The 21,676-nt window shown below is 35.1% G+C and overlaps 4 pseudogenes; 3 read left to right on the top strand and 1 right to left on the bottom strand.

Annotated features, from left to right (window-relative positions):
* Positions 1-1,525: 1,525 nt before the first annotated feature.
* Positions 1,526-3,623, bottom strand: LOC122135681 (annotated as a pseudogene).
* Positions 3,624-4,036: 413 nt separating this feature from the next.
* On the top strand, positions 4,037-5,239 carry LOC122135725 (annotated as a pseudogene).
* A 343-nt stretch (positions 5,240-5,582) lies between these two features.
* Positions 5,583-12,998, top strand: LOC109112420 (annotated as a pseudogene).
* Positions 12,999-13,088: 90 nt separating this feature from the next.
* On the top strand, positions 13,089-19,586 carry LOC122135680 (annotated as a pseudogene).
* Positions 19,587-21,676: the final 2,090 nt, after the last annotated feature.

The raw sequence follows: 21,676 nt of genomic DNA, 5'->3' as shown, positions 1-21,676 counted from the left end.
ATTGCAAAATAACAAAACACAATTCTAAAAAGTCTAAAAACAGCATTCAAAATGAGGTAAATTGAGTGATCTGTGTTCAATAAGCACCATAAGGTGGGGGGCTGAGCATGCCATCTGCAATACTACTATAAAAGGCCATGCACTAAGGGCATGCACTGTGATAAACCTCGGCTCTGCCAGAGTCCAGCTGTGGTGTGCAATAGGAATTGTTGTTGCACGTGAAATAGCTCATTGAAAATATGTGAATGTCAAATAATCCCCACAATCACAAAATAACTTCAGCAAATGTGAAACTATTTAAACAAAAACAGCATTTATTTGAAATAGAAATCTAACATTATACATGTCTTTACTGTCACTTTAAAATCAAATGAATGCATACTTGCTTAATAAAAGGATTCATTTATTTAAGAAGAATACATCTTACTAAAACCAAACAACTGAAAGTTAATGAATGAATTAACCTTAAAAAAAAAAAAAAAAACACACACACAAGATTTCTCAATCTGAAAGTCTCATGTTTCATGTTCAGTCAAGTTAACAAATCTCCTTTACACACACACACACTGAAATCACATACATGAAATAATCCGGGTAACAACTCAGAATCAATCACGCAAATTAAAACAATTAAAAAAATTGAGTTTGGTGCTTCTCAGTACAAAAACATTGTAGACAACAGTCTTTGTGTGATAACTACTTTTCTCAGGCGGTTCAGTTGTTGTTGCTACATCAGATGTCTGGAATCTGGTCTGCAAACAGCTGCATTGTCCACCAGTTGTCCGATACCTGGTCTAGAATTGAACTGAAAATTATTATAAACACCTGACACATAAAACTGTAAACTGTTCATATTCTTTCTGTACACAATACAATTCATATACCCATATTTGTAGGAGGATGGACCCCAAATTGCTCCTGTGGTTCTGTTTGTGATCCATGGGCACAGGTCTCCTCATACCCAGGGTCTTGTTGCTGCTCTTCTTTTATTGCCAATGTTTGGCATCCTCTAGAATAAACAATGATAAAGTACATTGGTTAACAACATATATTTTCTAACAACACAAAAAACTGTCTTTAATTGTGAATCTCTGCACCTCTGGCCAAGAGTCAGATCAAATGTGTAGTTTGTCTCTTGGACCTCTTGAGTCCTCACCACTCCCTTCATTTGATCCCTGAGTTCTTTTAACTTGAGGAAGAAGTGCACTTTGTCCTGAGCTCGAGGATAGTAAGCACAGCGTGGGCTTGATGATGGCATCAGATAGCAAACCTGAACCAACAGAAGCTCATATCTAATCAATATGCAACTATAAACAGAAGCGTTAAACTATCAACAAAGAAGCTCATACCGTCTTCCGTTTCTGGCACTTTGTAAGGCGAGCTGCAATCCGAACTCTAAGTTCTTAGCCTTTACTACTCCAAAAATCTCCTTGCAAAAATATTTCATATATACCTGAAATATCAAACGGGATTAACTTACATCATAAATAAGTGTTTAGACTTAAATCGATAGCAAATCAATGACTTACATTTTTCCATTGAACACAGCGATTAAAGGTCTGTACTTCTGGAGCTTTTCCAAAAGCTGGTGGCCACCTTCACGGATCTCTTTGCTGCGCAACCAACACTCACAATATTTCAAATGTATTCACATCAAGCATCTTCTTGGAACTAAACATCAAATAAGGACATGAAGCGGCTTTTTAAAGGTGCGGGTCACATTTAGCAAAATGTTTGCAAATGTCCCATTGTTTCAAACTTTCCAAAAAGGTCCACTATCAGTTGTGTATAAAAAAAAATGAAGCTTTGTTCACACAGAAAATCACTTTCAAACTAAGCAGCTTGAACCTGTTATGCCCTCCCACGAAATGACTGAATTTCATCTGCAAAACTTGCTGCAAATATAACCACACTTTTACAGGGATAATGTTAATGTTAAGCTCTTACTTTGACAGGTCTTTACTCCCAGGTGTAGTCCTCTCCACCATATTTGTGAAGAAACCAATGCCATACCGTCAGGTTAGTGTCTGATCGTGCAGGTGGTTGAGCTGTTTCTCAGTCAGCCCCGAAAGAAATAAGCACTTCCCTATGAGACATTCAACAAACAATAAGACAAACAGAAATATAGAAATATTCTTCACAAAAAAGAAACCAGCTGATTAATACATACAAAAATGGTTTCCTGGATTTGGATAATGCCTTCCTTTATAGGCCGACAACAGTCCAGGATTGATACCGATCTGTAAAATTAACAATGAGTTTATACAAACAAACAGATGAAAATAAATATATACACATTTGCATAAAATGTCACACAATAAACATATATAATAAATATTAATGATATCATATTTTTTAATTTTACATTCATGTTTTTACATTAATATATATAAAATAAAAAAATACATCAAACTTGCTGACTATACAAAACAGAAGCCTTACAATCAGCATGTCCAGATTGTGTGTGATGATGTCTGGTAGTTTTCTAGCCATGACTTCCTCCACTGACATCCCGTTGAACCGATCTAAGATCCTCTTCGCTCTTCTTGGCAGACTCTTCAGCTTCTGTCTTTTCCTTTCCTTCACCTTTTAGAGGCCTTCCCCTTTCTTTCCTTTTGCTGGAGTCAGTGTAAGAGCTGCAAACCAGATGTTTAATAAGTTGCAGAAACGTCTCAGTTAGACGCAGTGTAAGGATGGAAAAGGATGTACCTGGTGGTTGGGCAGAGAGTTGCTGAGGCTGTTGAGGTTGTTCCAGATATGGATCTTGATGCACTGCTAAATCAGTCATGATTTTGTCCTCCACAGGTCTCTCGGCGTATTGGGCCGCATTAAGCATCTGTTGGTGCTGCGGCACCTGCTCTGCCTGGTACTGCTGAGCATTTGTTTGGTACCTGAGAAAACAAAATTACAAAGACACTGCACTTACTTCAAAAGCTGTGGTAATAATCTGATCTCCTTGTCAGCGTTCACACATTTAACATACACCTTCATATACTATTTTGACAGCATCTGCTGCAATCACAGCATCTCATTTATTTAAAACATTTGAGAAAGCAACTCTTTGGGGATCTTTTCGGGCTGGGCAAACTCACCAGTACTGAAGATAATCCATAGGGGCCGTCAGAGATGAATACTGCCTTTCTTCCATCTTAATAGGTGGTCTTACTTTAATAGATTAATATTCATGTTTATGTTACTGATATGCCAGCTGGTAAACCACACCTCCCTTTGTTTAATCTCTTCTTTTACATCTGTCCTATTATGCTTAGCTTATCAACTGAACGTCACAGGATAATATGACATACTAATTTTATCTAGAAACATACACATTTCAAAAACTATTCAACACTATAGTATGCAGCTCATTACATTCACTAAGAGCTGTTTGTGGACCACTGACCGAATACAAGCATTAAAACCACTCGTTTCGTCACATATTTCTCTGCGTTAGTATTATGAATCTTACCTGCCATATATATTCTTCAGACCTTTTCTGACACATACCAGTATTTAGTGCAGAAAAGTATTAGCTAAATGATGCTACACACGACGATTGAAGCCGGTGTAGGTAAAAATGTCAACAAAGGTAATGCCTAAGTTAAAAAATAAAAGTCCCTAATTTAATGCATGATGGAAGGATACAGTAACATAGTTTTTGGATTTAACGCTTTCCATTTGATCTATTTATTACAGACAACTAGTAAAAAAAACTAACACGTTAAAACATTAAAACGAGCTACCATTTGTGCCGAATCTGAATCCATCCTTCTATACTTTTAAATGATAGTTTTTCTAATGGCTGATTTCACATTGTTGGACTCAACCATTATTACAAAAGGAACGTCGGGTTTTTCTCTTCATACATTTATTTAAAACACATGTTATGGTGTGCATTACCAGATTTCAATTAAATTTTAATAACGTTTGAGTTTTATCGGTTTCATTTCTTTCGATTAATTGCTTAGTGAAATTAGGGCAAACCATTCATTGCTGTGGTCCCTATAATAAAAGTGATTTACAGAGTTCCAAAGCGAACATGTGAGACATAGAACCTTTAGTAACAATAACTGCTTTAGTAACTTTATTACTGCTGAATGTCGTGCAACAAAACCTGCAACGTTCTTTTGATTATAACATAACAAGGTTAGTATATGCCTCTCCAGATTTGATCCTGCTTGATGTGGGAATTATAATACTGTTTTTATGTCATTTACTGCTACGTTTAAGATAGCTAGCAGTGATAACAAAAAATATTAAACTGACTGATAAAATACTAATCTATGTCACATGAAATGCTTAAGTGTTTATTATTATTATTATTATTTAGTTGCCTTTAAATAAGATTTGATTGACCTATATGAAACTGTTTATTTAAACTGGCTGTATTGATTTAAACATGAAATAATGATTTTTGCTATTGTTGTCATTTTATATAATTGTATAAATAATCTAATAATATTTGTTGTTGTCATTTAAAATAGTCATTAAATGGATTTAATTGTTGGTAACATTAGCCAACATTTCCTTTCTATTTAAATCATTAACATAGCAGTTAGAAGGGCAATTATAACTTTTTTCTTTCTTAGGTCAAAATGAATTTAATTTAATTGACAGAACATTTTTTCAGCCAGCTGGGTTTTAAGGATGCCAGCAGGTGTATCGTGGCCAAGATATCTAAGGATGTTTGCAGCCAGTGTGTTGTCGATGTTTGCTGGAGCACAGTTTGTGCATCAGTATTACCGTCCTGATTTAGTAAGTTTCCAAATCAGATTTTGTGCTTTTTTTCCCATTTGTTTTTGTGTTTTGTGTTGGTGCAAACCTACCTATTTATCTGTAAATGTGAATTGCAATTTTCAACCCATTTTATTTCTGCAGTTTTATTTTTTTAATTTATTGATAGATCCATTGAATTACATGCACCAATGAATTGTTCTTAATAAGTCCAGAAATGTGCATTTTGAAAGCAAATTGGGTACATTTACAGTCCTTGTTGACTGTAAACATTAAATACAGTATAAAAAATTTTTTTTTTACATTATAGACCATTCCAGACGTCCCACCAAAGCCTGGAGAACTGCAAAACAGAACTTCTTGGCTTGAAAGAAGGACAGACAGACTCAGTGTCTCCGAAACAATGACCCGTTGATTAGTTTTTCTTAACTAATGTGCAAAGCCTAACTGATGATACAAAATGTATTTTATTCTGTGAATAAAGCTTTTTATACCAACATGTAATGTGTCTTCATTTGTCATCTAAAATACTTTGTAACTCATCACTCTGTAGCAGTTATTTATTTGTACATTTTCAGTTTTTGCTTATTATAGCTTTATCCAGAGTTCCTCTAACCAGATCTTTTATTACATAATTCAGGGGGGAAAAACTAAATTAGATAATTATTAAAAGATATAAAACTGTTCTCTGGGGTTTTCATCTCTAAAATTTATTTTTAATAGTTGCTATTTTTGTTACTCGGGACTTTTGTTATGAAAATGCCTGTCAATGTGCAAACCGGAAGTAAGCATGTGTATATTTGAACGCCACTCCTCTGTCAAACAGAAGGCAGCTCTGGTGAAGGGAAAATATGCCGACCTTTCCCTTGCCAGTTTCAAACCTGCTCAGAAATAAGGAGAGTTTTAAGAGACTGATCGCGCACTTTAAGTATTCGCACACTAGAAGCGGAATATGGACGGTCAACGCAAGCATGCCGTGGATCTCGAGCTCCCGGGGACCGAAATCTGCTCTCGGTGTCCCGGAGACAGGTTCCTGTGGGACAGTTGGACAGCAGGGAACATGAGCACCAGCTCCAGGGAGGACAAAACCAGCTGGCTCTGGTCTGTTTACACATGAAACCAAACAGCAAACGCAAGGTTAGTTTAGATTCATGTTACAGAAATTCCTCTCAAGACGCTGGTCATCTCGTCAAAGGGCAAGAAGGCATTTGGATGTTGTATATTGACCATCCATGAATACTTTTTTCTATTTTTCTTCTCCTAGTATTAACCTACATTTTGCTGTATTATATTATATAGGCTGTACGATTTTAGTTATTTATAAAGTTATATGCTGGTTACTCTATTATTGGACATTATGCTGTAGTATGAATGTAATACATTTATGTACTTGACGAACCATTTCTTTTTTTTAATACGTTTTTATTCACATCTAAGATTGTTTGTAATACATTTGTGTACCTGCATAATAATATAAAATTTTATAAAGAGAGAGCTGCTCGGACTATAAAATTAAGTCATTAGTACCAATGTTATTATTATATTAACATACTATACTAGTAACATAACATACTAGTATTTATCAGTATATTTAAAATTATCTTTTTTTTATTTAAAAAATGTATTTTAAGTTTTAGCAATGTTATGTGATCTTAAGGCATTTTAGTAATGTTTTTATGATTATCATTATATCTAAATGTCTATGTAGCTTGAATACATTTTATTTCAGTTTCAAGTTTCAGATTTTATTTTGTTTTAGAACGTTAAACGCCAAGGAAGACTTTTTAATTTTACATTTTTCATCTAATATTTGTATTTTATTTTGTTTCGGCTTTTTTTCTATTTTTTTTTGTATTAATTTAATTAATACAGATATTTTAAGTAGTAACCATGCAGGAATATTCGTTCACATACAAAGATTTACTTTTCATAATTAATGTCACACTATAGATTTATCAGTAATCATTTTTAGTTCCTTTTTGATTATTATATTTATTATAACTTAGCGAATATAATAAAAATATGAACTTAAAGGGTCAATTATTTATTAACACATAAATGTTTTTGCCCCACAGATTTAATTCCTGTCATATCAAACAACTTTGTGAACCCAGACACCATCTTTGCTAATAATCAGATGAGTCTGCAGGACATTGAGATCTATGGCTTTGACTATGATTACACACTGGCGTTCTACTCCAGGCACCTTCACACACTCATATTCAACATCGTCCGAGACATCCTCATCGATGAGCACAGGGTGAGTGACCCAAGACCTCATTTATGGCCTATAATAATATTGCTACATTTTGTAAGAATGATGAAATCCATCAAAAGTGGCACAGAAATTACACCCTTAAAAGCAGGATATTTTTAGTTTCAGCAACTGAATGTTTTCTGAATATTTTGTCTCTTTCTGTCCACATAACAGTATCCAGAGGGACTGAAGGAATATGATTATATGCCGAATTTTGTGATTCGTGGTCTGCACTATGATGTACAGAAGGTAGGAGTCCAGTCCTGATCTACTGTAGATGCATTGTTCATGGGTTTTTGCTAACCTGTCAATCTCTTCTGCTTACTAGGCCTTACTGATGAAGATTGATGCCTTTCATTATATCCAGCTGGGTACAGTGTACAGGTAGAGTGCAACAAACAATCTACAAATAATGTTTTTACTATTTTATGCATTATTATTCATATCAGGATAGGTTCTCTTATTGTCATTTGAATGTTTTCTATAGGGGTCTTAATCCTGTGCCAGAAAAGGAGGTCATTGCGATGTACGAGGGCTCCCATGTACCCCTCGAGATCATGAGTGACTTCTATGGCAAGGTCTGTAAGCTTGAAGCAAAAGCCCCCTTTCAACGCGATCGAGCAGCTTTCTGTTGGTCAGTGGAGAGTGAAATCACAGGACCAACTTGAATGCATTACGAAATTTGCATTACGAAATCTTCTGCCTTAATGTGAAATTCACAATTGCATGCATTCCTATTGAAATGAAAATTGCTGCTGAACACCTTTTAAAACCGCTTTTCATTCTGTCTGTATAGAGCTCTCAAGGTCACACCATGAAGCAGTTCATGGATATCTTCTCCCTGCCAGAAAAGAAATGACGCCTGCTGTCATGCGTTAATGACTACTTCATGAAGCACAACATCGACTATGAGCCTGTTCATCTTTATAAAGGAAGTCAAGGTACAGTTATTCCTCCAAGCGTGTTATGTATCAGAGCAGAAAACTTACCTTATGTTTCAAAAATCAAGATTTCCTTCCCCAATATCAGTTCCTATGGAAACCGAGTGAAGTGCTGTTGTATTAGAGGGTACCACAGATGTCAGAAAGCACAGGATCTCTTGCGCTCCCATTTTGGATAAATATGGCTCCTAAAGGTGCTATTTAAGTTCGTAGGAGCAGCAGCATGGAAAGGAACAGTCTAATTTTAGAGGAAACTGTTTGGATGCGCCATCTGTGCTATGTGCCTGGAGAGAAGCATTGTTACAGATGGCCAAATTGCTTTTATTGGGTCTGAAGATCAGTGTAATTACTAAAAGACACACACCATTGCTCTTACATTTAGTCCTGCCCATAACGATGAATTAACAAGTCTCAAAGGATATGTGACTGAGCCCAGATGAAATGACAGAGAGTTTCGCAGGAGGTGTTGGTAGTGCGTCAGGGCTTTGTGTGTTGTTTTAGTGCAGAACACTGATGTTACACTGGCTTTGATATTCTGCATCTGGTCTGTTTCTCTATTCCCAGGAGGCCCATAGGAGATGTCCATGTCAGAGGGATTATGTATCGAGCGGTATAGAGGCTGATATCGGTAATATTCAGAGTTCTTACATGGACCTGCATGCAGCAGACCTCATTAAAGCTTGAGAGATCTGAACAAATTTGAGCAAATCAAAGTTATACCATGACATAGTCATGGGAATTGTATAATAATGATAATAAATGTGTTGTAAAGTACTGTATAAAAATGAATAATATATTAATATGCAGAAGTTAAATATAATAATAATAGTATACTGTAATACACAATATAAAGCATAATAATATATAGGAATTCAATAATCAAGTAATATTATTTTTATTTTAATTGCATTTATATTGAATCTGTTTTATTATATATTAGTATTATTATCACAAACAATTGATAAATAATAAATAATCTATAATAATAATAACCTATAAAATAATCAATAATAATAAATACATAATATATTATTATATATATTATTATAGTATTATATTATTATTATTATTATTATTATTATTAATTATATAATAAGTATTGTTTAATAATAATCATAATAATAATAAATGTTGTTATTATTATGATTAATAAATAATAATTATGTACTGTAACATACCTTTTAAAATGTAATAATATATTGATTCGCAGTAATAATAATAATAATAATAATAATAATAGTAATAGTTATACTTATAATAATAATTGCATTTATGCTTAATCTATTTTATTATTCATAATAATTATGATTGTTATATTATAAATAAAATAAATGGTATTAAATGGTATTAATAATAAATATGTAATGTAATGTGTAGTATAAAATGTAATATATTTATGTACATTAATGAAATATAATATTTATATTTAATCTATTTTATGATTAACAACAACAATTATTATTATTATTACTGTTATTTTTGTAGTATTTAATATGATGTATGTATGTGTACCTCTCACTCCCCCTCTTTTGTAATTATCAGTTCAAATCACACCTTTCCTTTCTGCAGAGAAGTACATCTGTTACGGTGAACAGACGCATGCTGTTTTACGGAAGCTGTCTAAGAACGGGAAGAAGATGTTTTTGATTACAAACAGCCCTTTTGATTTTGTGTAAGTGCAAACAAGATATTAAATTGAAAGTCAAAATAAACATCAATGGACATAAAAAAAAAAGTGCACACCTTACTAAGAATTTATACAAATCCATTCTGACTAACTGCTCGTATGAAATGCTCTTTTCAAATAAAATGTCTTTATTGTAGAGATCGAGGCATGAACTACATAGTTGGTAAAGACTGGCGGGACCTGTTTGATGTTGTCATAGTGCAGGCTGACAAGCCAGGCTTTTTCAATGACAGGAGGAAGTAAGTTCCAAAAAACTAGAGAAAGCTGGCAGCGCTGAATCACTCCTAAATCAATGTCATTCTGACATAATTACAGCCTCCCTAACAGATTCCTTTATTTAAATCAATGCGAATGACCTTTGAGAAGGTATTTAAGCATGTCAACCTTTCTTGAATCCAGAAAGTATGAGTATGTGTGTGTTTTTCTGGTTTCTAAAGACCATTCAGACGAGTTACTGATAAAGGCGTGTTGCTATGGGACAGAATTCACCACCTTGAGAAAGGGCAGATCTATAAACAGGTAATATTTAATTCCCTGGTGTTCAGCTGCGAACTGTTTCTGTTCAGTAAAGAAGCAGGAATCTGATCGGTTCACTTTATCTGTTGCCAGGGAAACCTGTATGAGTTTTTGCGGCTTACAGGCTGGAGGGGCTCAAAGGTTTTGTACTTTGGAGATCACATTTACAGCGATCTTGCCGTAAGGATCATATTCTGTTGTTTTCTACATGTATACAAACATACTGCTTTTTGATTTGATAATAAGATACACTGATAAAATAATAAATTTTTAATCACGTGTCTTTTATTTCTAATCAAAAGTTTTTTCTACTTTATTTGTCGTTTTGGATTCTAGGATATGCAGGGTATTGGCAATAGTTCTGTAAACATGTCTCAACATGCCCTGTACTGATACCAAAGGCAATACTTTGACTTTTTTGATTATGCAAAGTGTGATGTAATGAAAATGATGTCATGATGTATGTAGGACCTGACCCTGAAACACGGTTGGAGAACGGGAGCTATCATTCCTGAGCTGCGTAAAGAGATCAAAATCATGAATACTGAGGAGTACGTCCACACCATGACCTGGCTGCAGGCCCTGACCGCACTGCTGGAACAAATGCAGGTCAGACCACCGGGGGCGCTCTAAATCACATAACACCACCACAACCCAGTTTACTTTGCAATCTGATGTGCTTCAGAGTGAAACTTGAACAAAGACTATAGAATACCCAAGACATGTCACTCGTATGGTTTTGAATGGGGGAAAATGCAATGTTCAATCGCAGGAAGCTCCGCCTTCTGAATAAAAGAGCCAATCACTAATCGGTAAAGTCAGCGCGTCACTGCAGCTGCCGTTAGAAGTCTGGGTTGCTATAGAAACAGTCAGCGTTTTGAGACATATACTCAGGACTGTCTGAATAATAAGCTTTTTATAACGCTATTTGTATAAAAGAAACAGCATTTATGACACAGTTGTTGTCAGATTTCTTTGGTGATTTCAAATATGAAATTTAATCGTAAGCTTAGTGAACCGTTTTGGAGAACTTGACGTTTACCCATTTAAAGAGATACGAGTTGCACTTGGATGCCCGAGAGGCGTTTCAAAGATAGCCGCCGAGTCACATGGACTTGTCTTAAAGGGACTTTGACATGACCAATGATTTTGGACTAGTTTTGGGCTAGTTATGAAGCTGTATTTGTCTTTATGTTGCAGGTGCACCAGGACCCTGCGTCACAAACAGTCATTCAGCAGTGGATCAATGAAAGGGAGGAGATGAGGTGAGTATCCTTAATATTTTTCTATTAAGATTAATTATCTATATTTCTAATCTTTATATTTTTAGTCTACAAACAGACCAGTGTTATTTTAATATAATTGAGATACTATTCGTTTTTATTCCTTTTTCTTTCAGTTTTAGCTTTAGTTATTTTAGTATGTCAAGTTTGGTATATCAAAAAAATAAAACAAGTTAATCAAATAAAAGATCAAATAAGTTTAGTTTTTTAAAAATAATTCATTTTATTTCAGTTCAAATTTAAAGTTTTAAAATAATGGAAATATTTTTATGGTATTAGTTTTAGTTAACTACAATAATCCTGACAGACAAACATTTGGGTTCATTATAGAGGAACATTTAAAATCATTAAAAAATTATTTTTCTTCCTACCACTGTATACTTTGATGGCATAGAGAAAATGTTACACTATAGATAAACTTAGGCTATTCCTGCATTTTAATTTGTATTTTATTTCAAATGTTTCTCTATTCCAGAATTGTACATAAACTGTGTTGCAATCTTTTCCCAAAATGTAATTTACGTGGAAGTTTTATGAAGTCTGTAAAGAGGAGAAAATACTGTACCAGGCAGATCAAGTCACTGTTCACGATGCTTGAAATATAGGAAGACAAATATGAAGGGGTTAATATGAATGTATCTCTGAGAGGAACTGCATGTCGTCAGAAACGTGGGAAGTCGTGGCCTAATGGTTAGAGAGTCGGACTCCCAATCGAAGGGTTGTGAGTTCGAGTCTCGGGCCGGCAGGAATTGTGGGTGGGGGGAGTGCATGTACAAAACAGTTCTCTCTCAATGCACAATACCATGACTTAGGTGCCCTTGAGCAAGGCATCGAACCCCCAACTGCTCCACGGGCGCCGCAGCATAAAAAAATGGCTGCCCACTGCTCCGGGTGTGTGTTCACAGTGTGTGTGTGTGCACTTCGGATGGGTTAAATGCAGAGCACGAATTCTGAGTATGGGTCATCATACTTGGCTGAATGTCACGTCACTTTTCACTTTAAACTGTTCCATAAGTGCCACCTACTGTCAGAGAATAAATTTGCATTTTCATTCAGTTTGTCTGCTGTTTTGTCTTATGTAGCATAATTTTACAAAACTAAAGTCAGACCATTCTGTTATTGCTTTAAATAGTGAAATTATACAATCTGATTCAAATCAAAAACAGCTGCTGTCTGTTCGAAATTAATAAAAAATTAATTTCCTGTTATACTGAACTCGTATAATCTGTAACCCGTTACACCCCGATCCAAAAAGTGTAACTATATCCAATTCTTAAAAACAAATTGTTTTAACAGGTTACGGACCAAAGACATCTTCAACGCCCAGTTCGGGAGTCTTTTCCGCACATACCACAACCCGACCTACTTCTCGCGCCGTCTTTCCCGCTTCGCCGACATCTACATGGCATCCCTCAGCTGTCTGCTGAACTACGACACCCACAACACACCCTACACCACACACACACACCTCCATCAAGAACCACCCACCTATCCGGCCCGAGCAGACCAGCACCGGAGCCATGAACATCCCCTTCCAGAGTCACAGGACAACCACCGGAACCGAATAGAGAGAACTGTATAAGACACATGCTGTAAAATGTACGTACCACAGAGCAGCTGCAGTTAACATGTTACATCACTTTAATCAGATCCGGCTCTAGTTTTAAAGACACATGTGGGTGAGTCACTTCATATAACTTGAATTGTAGATCTGTGCTGTGGTACATGCAAACTGTGGATACCTTCTTTTGATACCATGTAAAAAACTCTACATCAGGGGTCGGCAACATTTTACGGCACACGTGCCAACAGTGGCACGCAGAGGGATAATCACTGGCATGCGAGCAGTAGGGAAAAACTGCATGACGTACATTTTGAGGTAATAACTTCTCATAGTCACACAGCCTGATAGGAGCTATAAATACTATTAAAGTATGAGAATTAAGTCGCGTGGCAGCGCTGACAACAAGTTTATGATCTTCTGAATGTTACTTTTTGCACAGCGCAATTTCAGATATCTGTTTGTCAGTTGTTTGTGTGTGCGTGCGCATCAATTACAGCAGCGCATTAAAGGGATACTCCACCCCAAAATGAAAATTTGTCATTAATCACTTACCCTCATGTCGTTCCAAACCCGTAAAAAGCTCCATTCATCTTCAGAACATGATTTAAGATATTTTGGATGAAAACCAGGAGGCCTGTGATTGTCCCATAGCCTGCAATGTAAATAAAAGGTATGAAAGTCGTCGTCACAATACTCCATCTGCCATCAGACGTGCAATCTGGGTTATATGAAGCAACGGGAACACTTTTTGTAAGCGAAGAAAACTAAAATAATGACTTTATTCAGTAATTCCTTTGTCAACGGTCTCCTCTGTGTCTCTCCATATCACCGTATGCTGCATATGCACTTCTGTATCATCCGCGCCACAAGGATGTGATGTATTATTCAAAATCAAAGCTAAATACACGTAGAAACAGCGCATCCTTGTGGCGTGGATTATTTACTGTATTATTGATCAAAGGTTGCCGAACAAAAATAATGACTTTATTCAACAATTCCTTTGTTAACAGTCTCCTCTGTGTCTCTCCATATGAACATATGCTGCATATGTTCTTCTGTATCATCTGTGCCACAGGGATGTGCTGTTTCTACGTGTATTTAGCTTTGATTTGGAAGAAAACAGCGCATCCTTGTGGTGCGGATGAGCATATGCAGCATGCGGTGATATGGAGAGACACAGAAGTCACACACACATACAGTGGTGTTCAGTACGGTCACACTGTATAACCACTAAAAAAAAAATTGTTGCACCAAAAAAACAAAAAAACACAAAAAAATACTAATAAACCACATTCATTAAAATAAAATAACACTATCACATTTGAAAACCAGAAAAATTAAAATTGGCACAGTGGATAACCAGAAAAATAAAAAATAGCACATCATGCCAAAAAGGTTGCCGACCCCTGCTCTACATGGACAAGAGAGTACTTAAGGAACTTTGTGGTGTTTTAATGTGCCTCGTAGTGGTAAAGGAGATTTTTATTTTTGTATTTGTGTTGTAGTCTTTCTTTCCATCATGGCCCTTCAAAAAAACCTCCTATTATGCTTATGATAGACTAAGGGAGAGAAAGTGAATGTACATACAGAAGGGTTAAAAATCAAGTTGATTTTGAGCTAAACTTGGTTGCAGATATAGCTAATGAAGGACAACTTTTGTTTGAACCAAAAGGGTTCAAACAAAACTCAGGAAGGCAGATGGACACTATATTCATTTTGAAATTATCATAAAAACAGTTTCAGTGTTTAATGTTTTAAAAAGCCTTACATACTGTGTTTAGCAATATTAATGATAATGTACAAAGTGGCTTCAAAGTTGAGTCCGCTAGTGAAAAAGATCTACACTTCCGTTCAGAAGTTAGGGGTCAGTCAGATTTTTTTTTTTTTTTTGAAATGTATTTTATTAAGTTTTATTCAGCAAGGATGCCTTAAATTATCAAAAGTAACAGTAAAGGCATTTATTATGACACAAAAGAATTTCTATTCCATAGTAAATGCTGCTCATTTTACCTTTTTATTTCATCAAAGAATCCTGCAATATGTGTCACCATTTCCAGAAAAATATAAGCATCACAATTGTTTTCAACACTGATAATAAGAAATGTTTCTTGAGCAGTAAATCAGCATATTAGAATGATTTCTGAAGGATCATGTGACGCTGAAGACTGGAGTAATGATTCTGAAAATTCAGCTTTGCATCACAGGAATAAATTACATTTTAACAGTTCTTTTAAATATTTTAATAATTTAATTAATTTAGTATTTCACATTACTGTTTTACTGTATTTTTGATCAAATAAATGCAGCTTTGATGAGCATAATAGATTTATAGAAATCTAAAATAAACATACAAAAAAAAAAATAAAAAAATTACATTAAAACTAAAAACTTTAATTAAAAAATAAAGAAAAATAATGATAATACAAAAAAATTTCTACACTGTAAAAAAAAACTGTAAAAAAACAGAGATTTTCCAACAGTAAAGCACTGTTATTCAAAAATACAGTTGAATACTGTGAATGCAAACCGTTTTTGGAAAAAAAACTTTTAATCGCAAACTGCTGTTTAATTCAACGGTACAGAACAGAACGTATTTTGGTTAAGTCCTAGTCACGTGTCCGAAGCTGTTTCGAATGCTCACAACTCCTCAGAAGATAAACCTGCAGGTCTAATCTGAGCAAGATCATCAAATCTAGCCTCATCTTTTCACCTGGTGTACCGTAAATATGGCAACGAGGATAAAGTATTTTAGAACACACACATTTTGAAGGTTTGTCCCGAGTCGACGATGAACTGCAACGGCTGCAGCTGACTGGTCGAGATAACAACGGCATTCACCCCCACCGCACGGGTTTTTCCCTCCTTGCTTGATGTAAATGCAATTTCACTTTCAATGGTTTAAATTTGATTTTGAATCTCAATGTTAGCTTTTGCATTCTGTAAGTTTAGTTTCAGATTTTTGGTCCCTGTTGTATGTATTTTATTGAATATTGATATTGTGTAACTGTTTAGAAATCATCAGCACAAGATTATGCTGAACATTATATATATTTGCTGTACAATGAGAGTTTGTGTGACTCTTAGCTAGAAGTTAAGTCCTAATCTTGCAGCAACAGTATTGTACTACCAGGTCAGCATTTTCTGCTTACATGCTGGGTAAAAAATATATTTTTTGACAGTGGTGGTTTTTTTTTTTACGGTTTCAGTATACTGAACTTGGTATTGTATGAACGTTTGACCTATCCATCATGTACCTTTTGAAGGCACCAGTATATGGATGGATTTTGCTTTGTTGAAATTGAGAACACCTGCTGATCTATGTTTGTTTGTCTGTTATTTTAAGCTTTTTTTTTTTTTTTTTTTTGACACTGAAGGAAGGACTTTTGTGACACTTTTTTGCCTTTGTCATTTATTTGACACTTTGTTCAAATGTCTTTAAACTTATTTAAAGTGTATTTTATTTGGGATATTTATTATAAAATTTACTCAAATCTTGATAATTGTTTTTGTGATCTTTTTCATTGACCCTTGAGTTTTTCAAAGTGTATTATCCATATATAATAACCTTAGAACAAAATCCCTGCATGCTGCTTTGATTAGTCCAAGATTATTAATTAGCCGGCAAACCGTAAGTAATTTGACAAAGGGCCTTTAACAATTGGATATGAGTGATGCCGAACCAGATGCTCGCTACGAAAGCAGCAATTCTTTCTTTTTAAACATCCCTAAACACATATTTTTACTGTCTGCTGGTATAAAGAAAAAAATCAGCTCTGAACAAAACACCCTGCCGTCCAGACTTCATCTTCCACCATGGACTGTTCATGACTAAAAACAACAGATACGAAACAAAGCCATCCTTGGATGCCCTGGGGTTGCAACCTACTATAGTTTAGCCACGTGTGTGGGCTACAGCATACTTTCATACCTTATGTTTATATAAACACATAATAGTTTTCTGTGTTTAATAACTTGTTGGTGATTGCTGTGATGCTTAAGAACCTGCATTTTCTCAATGCGATGAACGTCATCATTCTCAGTCTGGCTGTAGTCAGATCTAATGATTGCCACCTGCGGCTCTGCCATGGTGCACCATCACAAATTACCAAGGAGCTTTCTTTTTTAGGGGATGCGCGCTCTGTGTGTTTTTCAAGGTTCTTTTGCTGTGAACAGTATTTTGGTGAGTGTACAGAGCTGAAATGGATTGTGGTTATTCTATTAGGATGTGTCCCAAAATATTGCTGTTTTTGTACAATTCCCTTACGAAGAATCCCCCATAATGGTATATAGTGGAAATTTTCATATATATATATATATATATCATATTGTGATAAAGTAATAAAAGATGCACTGTAAAATTACATCAAAGCCGAAAATTAGCCAGCTGTTTACTGTAATTAACAGGTGTGAATAAATATTAAAATATTGTGGGTTTGAGATTTTATTTCATATATGACATTAAATATGTGAACATTATATAGTAAATGAGAACTCTATAAATATTTACTACCAGGTCAGCATTTTTTAATGAAATTAAAAATTTTTGAAATAATTAATATAACATTAAATAATTGGCACCTATTTATGTTATTGAGACGTTCTATTTTGACATATGTAAAGACCCATTATTTAAAATGTATTTGGGAAAAATAAATAGTATTTCAAAGTGTAACATTTAACCTCAGAACAAAATATTTGTTTATATTTTAGAAGTAATTTGACAAAGGTGGATATTAAAATATATGCTGGTATATAATTATGTCCAGACTTAAATGTTTAATACTAAAAATATTACAGATTTATATTTATATATAACATTAAAAATTGCTGTGATGCTTAAGAACCCGGCTTTTATATTAAGGCCATATAATAATTTTAATGTCGAGATCTTTCCTTTTAGTGGGATGCGTTCTGTGTTTTCAAGGTTTTTGCGTGGAACTATTTTGTGAGTACAGACTAAATGATTGTGGTTATTCTATAGGATGTGTCCCAAATAGTTGATTCCCTTCACGAAGGAACCCCCATATGGTAATAGAGTGGCATATATATATATATATATAAAAGACGATATTAGTGTGATAATATTAAATATTTAGATTTTAGTTCATATATGACTTAATATGTACTTATAGTATTAACTATAAATATTATTTTTTAATGAAATTAAAAATTTTAAATAATTATATAACATAATTAATTGGCTTTTATTTAGGACGTTCTAATTTTTCAGGGAGAAATACCCATTTAAAAATGTATGGGAAAAATTAAAATAGTATTGAACATTTAATAATAATATTTTTTATAGTTTAGAAGCGGAATTAAAATATATTTTATATTATGTTTAAATGTTAATACGAAAAATATTACAGATTTTTATATTTATATATACATTAAAAATGGCTTTTAATGAAGGCTATAATAAGTTTAATGATGGAAATCCCATTTAAAATGTTGAGAATTTTTTTTTTTTTTTTTTATATTAATATTAAGTTTGTAAAAGTGAATGTTAAAAATAAAATGTTTACTACTAAAATACTACATATGGTTATTTCTATAAAGTTTAAATACAACTTTCCAATTGCTTTTACATTAAGCTACTATATATCCAATATATATAGGATATTATTTATATGACACACTTTTTGTGACTTATAATCTTGAAACTCTTATAAACTACTGTACAGCCAGGCAAAGCCATAAATAGATCTTTCCAAACAGAACAATAACGTCTTTTCCTTCCTAGGCCATGGGGGCTTTGTGCACTCTCACGTTTACTTTCATACTATCGGTACAACGTGGTCTGCAAACCCATGGCAGGGCTTCCAACTGAATGTCCGCAGGAGCTGCCAGGGTCTGCTGTTCGTCTGGCTCTATTGCCTCTCTCTGCTGTTGCTTCCACTTGCTGTGCTGGAGCGCGTATGGGCCGGAGGGCTTCCAGACCGTCCTGCTCATTATGCTGTGAGTTGAGATCCTGGAACCACTACAGTTACCGCTCATCGTCCTACCACGCTCATGTGGCTTCATTACTGCCTACCGCTGTACATTGTGTACTGCTCATCAGCAACTTCCTCGTGTCCATGAGGAAGGAAAGGCGGCTTGTTCTTAGTGCTGAGAAATTATAAACACTTGTTTATTTACAGCATTGGCGAATGATTCCCCATACTTTTTAGATCCAACAACAGCATTGAACTTCAAGGGGGGAAGACTGCCTTGGAGGACAATGAACACATGGTAAGGATGGTCCTGGCCATGATCATTGCCTTCTTCATCTGCTGGTTGCCGTACACCGCCATCTCTGTGGTGGTAGTTGTGGATCCAGAGATCGACAACCCACCTCTTGTGGCCACCATGCCGATGTACTTTCGCCCAGACCAGCCCGTCTACAATCCCATCATCTACTTTCTTACTAACAAACGGGTCCCTGTTATAGTGTCTGAAGCTTTCTTTGACAGAGTGTAATTTATTTTTGTTTACATTATGGTATATGTTACTCCCATTGTTGTAATGAAATGCTCCAGGCATCCTCTGAAATATGTTTGTCCAGTTGCGAGAGTCGTCTCTGGAAATCCTGTCTTGTGGTCGATACGTCCCTCGTTCACACTGGTGATCTAATGAATGTGCTCAAACCCAGAGGAGCCACACAGGATTAATCCAGTCTGATCTGGGTCCGTGGCAGTACGAAATTGTGGCATTACTGACTGTCTTTCTTATAATTAGTGTCTATAAAAAAAATTTGTTGATCAAAAGTTTTACGAAATCAATACTTTCCTTTCAAGTATGTGGTTTAATTTCTGTGAAAATGACAGCATAAAGGACATTTGTAATTCTTTTTCACACAATTTATTCTTTTTAACTTTCTATTCAGTAAAGTAATCAAGGGTTCGCACACAAAATAGAAAGCAGCACAACTGTTTGTTTTAACACTGATAAAAAGAAATGGTTTGCCTGAGCACCAAATCGCTTCACTAATGAATTTCTGAAGGATCCAGTGTGACACTTGACACTGGAGGTAATGATGCCGAACACTGAGCTTTGCATCACAGGAATAAGTTACATTTATTTGAACATTGGAATAAATTTTGAACACATAAATGCAGCCTTGGGTGAACATGATACTTCTTTAAAAAATTAAATATAATTATTTGTTGGTTGGTTTTCAATCATTGGTTTATCGGCCATTATTAAGATTCTTAAAATTAATTAATTCGCATTTATAGTCAAATAGTTCATCTTTAAAAACACTAATACCGCACTATTAATATGTAATCTTTAGAAAATATCAAAACGAATAATCCATTTATCAGTCCATTCTCAAAATGAATTTCCCATACATAATACCATAATATCCATCAACATGTGAAAAATCAAAATCATAACCATATACACATAGGCCAAAATGATACTGTGATATTAAACTGAAGGCAAAACAGTAACCTTACGAAGTAAAAACTGGGCATCTTAAAATCCCCGATTAATACATCTTTCAGGAGGATTAAAAAAAACCTTTCCCAAATGAATCGCCTCAAATAATATTATGTGATTCGCTATGACAAGACCATAATCAAATAGCAGTTCCTGACTATTCTATGATTCCAAATAAAGCCTTTTTAAAATTAGAAATCAGTTTACAATAACAATAAAAACCCAAAAAGCTCAGTAGCGAGAAATCAAGGGAAAATCAATTCAAATCCCCCCTTGTGCTGTATTGGCCATGTTCCAGTCTGGAGATGACAACAATACGGAACTAGGAATTTGCCTAAAACAAAAAACCCAGCCCCGGTGACCAGGAGCCTGCCGGGTGTTTAGCTGAAAAACCAAACCAAATGGAGACCAATGGTGATGAACGAGGGTTAAAATCAAGAGGTTATTGTCTACAAGCTTTTAAAAAGCAGAAGACCAGATATGGATGGAAAGGATTGCTCGGGCTTGCTTTCCCATCTCCATATCGGTCATATGCGTGATATTTGCGAAAAGACTCGCAGGTGCAGAGGTTTGCGCATGGAGACATTAGAGTCGTACGACACATTTGGCTTTTTATCTTTTGTCTCCCATCTGGTGCTTTTGTTTTGACGGTCATCACTGGATTCTACTGACGCATTTTCCTTTAGTAAGAGCGCACGGCGGAAAATATTCGATAAGGGTTCGTCTTTGCACCACCGGATAAGAAGAAAGAGGATACAAATCACAAAAAAGAAGAAACAATTAAGACCTCTATTAAAACTGATACAGAAAACACACAACCGATAACGCTGATTTAAAACCGCCTAAAAAAAGAGTCCGTGTGAAGAATTGCCCGTCCCAAAAATCTGAGGAACTCCCCAGAACAGCTGTGACTGACACTTCAGATCTAAATAAACCAGAGACTGCGACTGAAATATCAAGAGAAACCAAAGTCACCTTTAAAGATGAACTTTCCAGTGAAGCACCACAGGTTCTCGAAGTTCTTGGGGAGCCAAAAGACCACCAACCTACTTCTGCAAAAAGTTATTCTTCATCAACTAATGAAGAAGATGGTGCTGTAGAGTCAGGCACACCCACCAAGATGGAGAAATTTCCGTAGGATCAACCAGTGGAGAAGCTGGTGTGGAACCAAACGCCCAGCAAGATGTTGCTGCAGAAAGTTCTCAGTCTTCAGTAAAAGGAGAAGATGGTGAGCAAGAGTCGAATGACCAACGAGATAATATTTCAGGAACTCTT

This window comes from Cyprinus carpio, chromosome A25 (genome assembly GCF_018340385.1).
Source record: "Cyprinus carpio isolate SPL01 chromosome A25, ASM1834038v1, whole genome shotgun sequence".
In the NCBI taxonomy this organism is placed as follows: domain Eukaryota; kingdom Metazoa; phylum Chordata; class Actinopteri; order Cypriniformes; family Cyprinidae; genus Cyprinus; species Cyprinus carpio.
Note: the sequence above shows the minus strand (reverse complement) of the source record. Positions and strands in the feature narration are given on the sequence as shown.